Here is an 8,487-nt window from a genome sequence, read left to right as displayed (position 1 = left end):
TAGTTAGATCACTAATCAGTGTTTAGTAATAATATATTCTATCTTAATCTCTAAAAAGAAAAAGACAATTAGTGAATTAATTTTTGGATTTGGATTTGGATTTGGATTTGGATTTTCCTTCCTCCCATTTTATTAGTAATACAAATATACCCATGAACACACACCCCCACACGGCTCATTGTTCAATCTCTATGATGTAATTGTTTGTTGGTTCATCATTTTTAACCTAACGCTTATCCAATTCCCCAAATCTCACTCGACTCAATGTATATCTATATCCTCCTCCTCCTCCTCCTCCTCCTCCACAATTATCATTATTATCATTATCTTTATCTTTATTTATTCAGTCACCTTCATCATAGACTTGCGTGCCCCTTACTCTTTATATTATTGTTAGTATTATTATTAAATATTAACCGACGATCATTTCATTTCGACCACCAAAACCCTAACTGATTCATGTTCATAATAATGGAGGATGATTCAAATTCAAATTCAGTTGCTACCAGACGCCTTACTGCAATTCAAACTCATCTTCGGAACTCCACCAACTCCTTCTTCTCCTCCTCGCAGATTCAACTTAATGCTACTGCCGGTGAATTCGTTGACGGTAATCATCAATTTCTTTCCTTTCTCATTACTCTATCCAATTACCAGTAATAATCATGTTCTGCAGATCGGAAAGTGGAATGTGTACAGGTTGTTACATACATACATACATACATGCATGCATAACATACATACCAGTAAACAGTTTTATTATTATTATTATTATTATTATTATTATTATTCATGTAACTGACTTCAGAGTCATGGCAGATCTGCACATTCTCCTCTGAAAGCTTGTTACCAGATTCCCTAATCATCCGGAGATTGAAACGTTGCATGACAACTTTGTGTGAGCCTCAATCATATCCCCTGTTGAAATTAGATTAAACTTGTGCTCTATTTACATAAAGCCTACTGTTTTCAGACATGCGGTTGATACATTCCCGGATTACAAGTACTTAGGTTCACGCGTACGAGTAGATGGAACCGTTGGAGAGTGAGTGTACTGTACTCTTTATTAATGATATACATATACTTCCGGTATTGGTGGTTAAAGTAGCTATTAACATATTAAACTTGTACCCGAAGGTACAAGTGGATGACATATGGAGAAACAGCCACAGCTCGATCTGCAATAGGATCTGGTCTCCTGTATCATGGATTATCAAAAGTATGTACATTTGTTTTTTTTCTCTTAATTTACTTATTCTCATATATACTGAGTGGTTGTTTTGGTGCAGAGAGCACGTGTAGGACTTTATTTTATAAACAGACCCGAGTGGCTGGTTGTTGATCACGCATGTTCAGCATACTCATATGTTTCGGTGCCTTTATATGACACTCTTGGTGTGTAAGTGTGCTTTGGTAAATAAATATCAAATTAAATGTAAATCGTTTAATACTCCTGCTTTATGTAGGCCCTGATGCTGTTAAGTATATCATAAATCATGCTGATGTGCAGGCCGTTTTTTGTGTGCCAAATACATTGAATGTTGTAAGTTAGATTTATATCCAAGATCACATTTGTATGAAACTTTCTTCCTTGAAGAATTGAGTGTTTTCTTAACTTGCAGTTGTTGAGCTTCTTATCTGAAATTGGTAGTGTACGCATAATAGTGGTATGTTTTCTAAATCAATCATTTGCTGATATAAATGTCACTTTGCTATTTAATAATATTAAGTTCTGATATCCATGTGGCAGGTAGTTGGAGGGACTGATGAACACCTTCCCTCACTTCCAGCAACATCGGGTGTTCAACTTGTATCATATTCAAAACTTGTCAGCCAGGTTGGTTCAAAGTTTTATTATATTTGTTTAACTAGAAAACTGTGCAAATCGTCCCCGTGGTTTGCGCATATTGCAAGCTTGGTCCCCTTATTTTAAAAATGGTAAACTTAGTCCATACATTCACATTTAGTCCCCACTCCTCACCGTCACTCCTGTTTAGTTTTAACGAAAAAGTAATATGTAATTCGTGTGAGGGTAATTTTGTCTTTTCAAATTTGGAACCCTAATAAAATACTCTTTCAAACTACACAACTCCTAGTGTCGACTTCATCACCTTCTATCAGTGCAAAATCGAAGGTTTAATGCATAATCAAAGGTGGTAACGGCGACATTAGGAGTTCTGGAGTTTGATAAGAGTATCCTCACATGAATGGAATGTTTGAAAAGACACAATTACCCTCACATGAATGGCACATGACATCATTTTTTATTAAAAACTAACTCGAATTAACGGTGGGGGGTAAATATGCAACCCTTTCACAAACGCTTGGACTAAGTTTGCAATATTTATATCTTGGAACAAAAACTTGCAATATGCTCTCATACAATGGGGACCATTTCCGCAACTTTTATTGTTTAACTGATGATTAATAAGTGTTAACCTTTCTAATATTATTTGCAATTGATTTTCATGTAGGGTTATAGTAATTTGAAACCTGTTTGTCCTCCAAAAGCAATTGAAATTGCTACGATATGCTACACAAGTGGCACTACTGGAACACCGAAGGTGGCGTTTTTTAGTTTTACTTATATTTACTGGCTTGACTAGAGAAAAATTTATATCATTTTACTAATGCTATATGTGCAGGGTGTGGTTCTTACACATGAAAATCTGATTGCAAGTGTTGCAGCCTCGACCCTGATGATTAAGTTCTACTCATCAGACATGTGTGCTTCTATTTCATTACTAAATATATTGATCATTGCTTATTAAGTTTGGCAAGTTAGATCTGTGTATGAGTTAAATTATTGATTGGTGAAAGTTGAATTCTAACCTGTTAAAATGAAAACGGGTCGAAAGTCGCTTCAATGTACTTAAAATGCATAACAGCCTTTTGCTTTATTAATTGTTTTATTTTAATTGCTATTTTGGACAGTTATATATCTTATCTTCCGTTGGCGCATATCTACGAGCGAGCTAATCAAATTATGTCAGTATACTGTGGTCTTGCTGTTGGTTTTTACCAAGGGGTATGTGTCACATTTGTTGCTTGATTTTAGTTTTATAATTGAGATCTACTATTCCTTCTGTTGCATAAATGTTAAATATATATATATATATAGGTGTGCATTAGTGATGCCAATTTTGATCCATATACATTGGTCTATTAGGATTATGTTTTATCTGTAGTGGATCTAATGGATTTAGCTAAAAAGAAAATGGGTCAAAGGGGCCAAACAGGTTGAAAGTTATCACAAGTGTATTTAAATGCATAAATGAGGAGGTGACAGTTTCTGTCACGAATCGAAACTCACACGAAACTTGTTTAACCCTTTTAAACAGGCAGTCTTTTGGTTTTACTAAAACAGATTAGATTGTTTATGTTATAATAAAGTTTTTGTAAACATATGTTGGCACTTTTTCTTATTTGTCTGTGTTGTGTGTAGGGTAATTTAAAATTGATGGACGACTTGGCAGTTCTCAGACCAACAATTTTCTGCAGTGTTCCTCGTCTTTACAGTAGCATATATGCCGGGTACACCCATTTCAAATACACAATTAAACCATTTTATTCTAAATGTTAAAGCTTGCTGTGTTGTTTTCGTATAGGATTGTGAATGCTGTAAACACGTCAGGGGTTTTAAAGCAAAGATTATTTAATGCTGCATACAATTCCAAGAAGCAGGCAATAATGAGTGGTATGCTTTCATCTCTATATGTCTATACTAGCAACATTGCATTTAAAGATAGTTGAAGATCATGAAATATTTCTTCAGCTTTCATTGATCAAAATTTGTAAATATATACACATAGGGAGCATATCACAGTACCTATCGAATTTGCAGTTTAGCTTAAAAAAGACTTGCAATTAATCTTTAATATCTTAAGATGTAGTTGTAGGGGTATGGTACTAAAACCCGGTTTTACGACCCTAAATCTATTATGTTTGGCTTATTTTATTACGTGGACTAATACAATGTTATTGGGCTGAGGGGGTTTTGTGGAGGTAACCCTAACTGGGCTAGGCCCATTAGGGTACCATGATGGTGGCCATGAGGCTCTCTATATAAGGAGGTCTCCACCTCCTTATTCAAGGGCCATGCTCAATAAGAGCCACCACCACTTTTTTGTGTCTGTAAACAAGAGATCCTCAGGATTTCTTAGCAGTCACCTCCACACCCCCGAAAAACCATTGCAGGTCTCAAGCAGAAGAAGAAGATCAAGACGTGGTTCGTTCATCTCAAAATCCGTGGAAACATCGTCATGGATCAGGTCAGATTCATTTCGTGCTTCGACATTGGCGCCATCCGTGGGACGGCAACGAACTACCCTTCGATCTTCATCTCGGCTGTCAGATCTCTCCCAGGAAAAAACCCAGATCTGGAAGTTTACAGAAAAAGGCTTCAAGGCTTGTTCTATTAAAGCTCAAAAAGATCCATAGATCTAAAAGAGGCTTCCAGATCTGTGCGAAAAGAAACTGCCGGACTCGAATGATCAAGTCTCCGGATCTGTGATGGTTTTAAATCTGCTCCGAGCTTCAAATCTATCCAGATCTGATTTACAGATCTAGATCTAGATTACAGACCTGGATTTTAGGTTTAAAATTGCAGGTCTCAAGCAGAAGAAGAAGAAGATCAAGACATGGTTCGTTCATCTCAAAATCTGTGAAAACATCGTCATGGATCAGGTCAGATTCATTTCGTGCTTCGACAGTAGTTATCTAGGATTCTAGGTTTTATGATTATAACAAAACTCTAGCTACTTGGAACTTAAATCACTAACAAAATAATAATTATGATGATAATGCTAATAACAATCAAGAGATGCAAACGAAATACAAAATCAGGCCTGCTTATTAAACATAAATCGTCTCAAATCACTTATTTAAAAAAGAAATTATTACTGTTGAAATAGTATAATATTTGTAATCATATCTAAGGTAGTGTTAAAAGTTTGAGACGTTAAGAATATGATTGTGTATGTGTAGGTCGAAAGCCATCACCAATTTGGGATAGATTGGTATTCAATAAAATAAAGGCAAAAATGGGAGGCCGGGTTCGTTTCTTGGGCTCAGGTGCTTCACCTTTATCTCCTGATATCATGGACTTTCTAAAAGTGTAAGTTAAATAATCTATTCTATTCATACTATCTTTTACTTTACTAACTAATAATCGTTAACATTTGTCATTATTGAATTAAATATTACAGATGCTTTGGGTGCCAAGTTATTGAAGGTTATGGCATGACTGAAACTGCATGTATCATAACTGTCATGGAAGATACTGATAACTTGACTGGCCATGTTGGTTCTCCTAATCCTTCATGCGGTCAGTTTTTTCTTTTTCCTATTCTTTTTTATAATAAACCAGCAAATGCAGTATTTTCTAACTCATCATCGTATCATCATCATCGTACTCAGTATATCCCACCAATAGCAAAGCTATGGTAGGGTCTGAGGACAGTATTTTCTAACTGACTCTGTTTTTTTCAATTTTGAGCATCTTTTCAGAAGTAAAACTAGCTGATGTTCCTGAAATGAATTACGCTTCTGATGATCAACCGAACCCTCGAGGAGAAATCTGTGTGAGGGGGGCTAGTGTTTTTCAAGGCTACTACAAAGATGAAGTCCAAACGTTTGTAACTAACTTAAATTTCTGTTTTGGAAAATGAAACTGTGTTGGTTTGTTTAACTGATTTGAAGTTTGAAATGATTGAGCAGAAGAGAAGTAGTTGATGATGAGGGCTGGCTTCATACAGGGGACATTGGTATGTGGTTACCTGAAGGCCGCCTTAAAATTATTGACAGGTAAAGCTCATTATGAACTCTTAAATAATTTGAAGTATGTATTTGTGATTATAGTTTTATATCCAACATAACATATATTGTTATTTTTAATAAGATAATACCACATATAATGTATATCACGTAGTTATATATCTATTCTATAAAATAAAAGTTGTTATATTTACATAAATAATAGGCCTGTTTACACCTCTATTTGCAATGATGGTGTTTGTGCACTGAATTTTGATAATCTATTCAAAGTTTATTTTTGTTTGTGACAGGAAAAAGAACATATTTAAGCTGGCACAAGGAGAGTACATAGCACCTGATAAAATTGAAAATGTATATGCTAAATGTAAATTTGTTGCTCAGTGTTTTGTGTATGGTAAGAAACTAATCATCATATTGCTATCAAAACACTCGTTAGCTACTTTTATAATGCTGACTGTTCATGTCTGATATAGGTGACAGCTTGAACTCATCTTTGGTAGCAATCATATCTGTTGATCCAGACGTAATGAAGGAATGGGCGGCATCTGAGGGCATAAAGGTACTTTCAGCTCTACTGCTTTAAAAATAGTTTTTGGTTGTAAGATTTATGGAAATGCGTTTTATGCAGTATGATGATTTAGGACAATTATGTAATGATCCAAGGGCAAAGGCAGCTGTTTTAGCTGAAATGGACGCTGTAGCCAGAGAAGCTCAGGTGATTTTGACAATTAGTTTCAGTCTCACTTTTGAGTTTAATATATTTTCATCACATCTGATATACGTATCTTGTTTTCTGCAGCTAATAAGAGGCTTTGAGTTTGCAAAAGCTGTGACCTTAGTGCCAGAGCCATTCACTGTGGAGAATGGTCTTCTTAGTCCAACCTTCAAGGTATTGTTATCATTGTTTATCTTAGATCTTTACATAATGGAATATATTATCATTTAGGGTTTATTAGTATGAGCCCACGGGTCCAACTTAGGTTTCTAGTGTTTCTTATGATCTTTACACAATAGTAAGACAATCTTTAGCAATCATCATAAACAAAGTCTCTTAGCCACTCAATAAAACTTTAACTGGGGCCGTGGGCTCATACTAATAAACCTTAAATAATCATATAATCCAATACTCATCACAAGCAAATAAAAGAGAAATAAATTTTGAAGGAGTTGGGGTATGTATTTGTTTCAGGTGAAGAGACCGCAGGCAAAGGCGTATGTTGCAAAGGAAATATCGAACATGTATGCAGAGCTTTCAACAACGGATCCCACCCTTAAACCGTTATGAGGTTGAATTACATTTGAATGCTATCTTGTAAAGGACCATTTTTATTAGTGAACCTTCTCTTTTTGTTTCTAGTAATTCACTCGCATTTATTTTTGCTGTTTAAAAGGGAATTAAAAAAAAATGCTTTTTAGAGAGTTATTTGATCATCCTCCAAATCATAGCTCAGATCTTGTAGGTTCTCACATTTTTAGTCTCAATATTAAATCACCTTAAATATAAAAATTTATTAGAAATAATGATAAAGGAAAAGTAAAATAAATGAGCGAACTTGGTGCACGATGCCCTCACTTGCGTCCAGGGTAAGTCGGACCAACTTTTGGCTTGATGCACGCATCTGATCTGCATTTATTTAAGGGTTGTGTTTGTGACTTGAACCCATGCGCGTTTCCAGGTCGCATAATAGCTTGTAAGGTTGCTCCAAAGTCAGTCGGCCCCTAAGTAAATAGTTAAATGATGATGTGTTTTCAAGATCCAACGGTGATACACCCATTAAAGATTTCAATGACATCATCTTGTCCAACTCGTGATCTTCTTCCATCACATTTTGTTTGTATATGAAGAAATATCCTTCTTCAAGTAACTTAAATCCCACCCCTTGATGTCTTACCTTCTCCAGCTCCTTTGTCAACTCGCTCACATTGCTAGACGGATTCACCTCCGGTGCAATCTTTTCCCCACATTTTTACATGACATACACCTTCATGTTTATACCACAAGGAGGCAGTGCATGTGTCATATCCACTTCCGAACCATCTACAAGTTGGCACTCATGCAAACTCTTGTGATCATGCCATTCAATCCCATTTGCATAAACTACTATTCTGCCTAACGGGATCCCTTCCATTTCATTCATCTTCTCTTTAATTCTTAGAACTGAATCATTCTTGTCCATTTCCATTGACACACCAGACGGGTTCACAATGATTTTCATCTTGTCGGCAGAAGGTGGTGAATGGGTTTCTTCGACAGTGGCTGTTGAAGATCAGTGGTGGCAGTGATAAGCTTAAGACGTGAGCCGTCTAAGATGTCGGGCGTGTTAATGTTGAGATCGTCTGGTAGGGTTTTGGTGTCAAATTTTAGGGTTTGTTGTTGAAGAGGAATGCCATGGTAGTTTGTCACCTTTTGTTTGATTTCTTGAGTGGTATCAAAGTAGCCAACTTCAAGTGTGAAGGGCATGCCTTTGTCGGCATCAAAAAACAAATCCATGAAGATAAGAAATTCAAGAACAAAGGGTTAGAAGATGTAGCATTCAATCTGGTGTGTTGTTTGTTTGTGTGTTTGAGAGAAAGAGTTTTACCAATTCTGATGGTTGGAATATGGAGAAAATGCAAGGAATTGTGGTCCTTCGGCACTTCAGTTGTAGCACGTGCCACTAGTGTAAATTTTAGGAGAAAATATGTGGTTCTCCTTACTATATTATATAAACT

The 8,487-nt window shown here is 35.9% G+C and overlaps 2 pseudogenes across 1 annotated transcript; one reads left to right on the top strand and one right to left on the bottom strand.

The window, feature by feature from the left end:
• Window positions 1-461: 461 nt before the first annotated feature.
• LOC143616569 (long chain acyl-CoA synthetase 7, peroxisomal-like) lies at window positions 462-7,330 on the top strand (annotated as a pseudogene). The gene is made up of 21 exons (XR_013150679.1): window positions 462-699; window positions 820-898; window positions 974-1,045; window positions 1,138-1,219; window positions 1,290-1,395; window positions 1,467-1,543; window positions 1,623-1,667; window positions 1,751-1,837; window positions 2,475-2,564; window positions 2,646-2,725; window positions 2,935-3,028; window positions 3,446-3,534; window positions 3,609-3,697; window positions 4,987-5,116; window positions 5,208-5,326; window positions 5,509-5,632; window positions 5,719-5,805; window positions 6,066-6,169; window positions 6,249-6,334; window positions 6,404-6,664; window positions 6,965-7,330. The product of XR_013150679.1 is annotated as a long chain acyl-CoA synthetase 7, peroxisomal-like (transcript).
• A 194-nt stretch (window positions 7,331-7,524) lies between these two features.
• LOC143616568 (ubiquitin-like protein-NEDD8-like protein RUB3) lies at window positions 7,525-8,266 on the bottom strand (annotated as a pseudogene).
• Window positions 8,267-8,487: the final 221 nt, after the last annotated feature.

This window comes from Bidens hawaiensis, unplaced genomic scaffold (assembly GCF_021521415.1).
Source record: "Bidens hawaiensis isolate Kalapana, Puna unplaced genomic scaffold, B.hawaiensis_p1.1 tig00048163_1, whole genome shotgun sequence".
NCBI classification, from domain to species: Eukaryota; Viridiplantae; Streptophyta; class Magnoliopsida; order Asterales; family Asteraceae; genus Bidens; species Bidens hawaiensis.
Note: the sequence above shows the minus strand (reverse complement) of the source record. Positions and strands in the feature narration are given on the sequence as shown.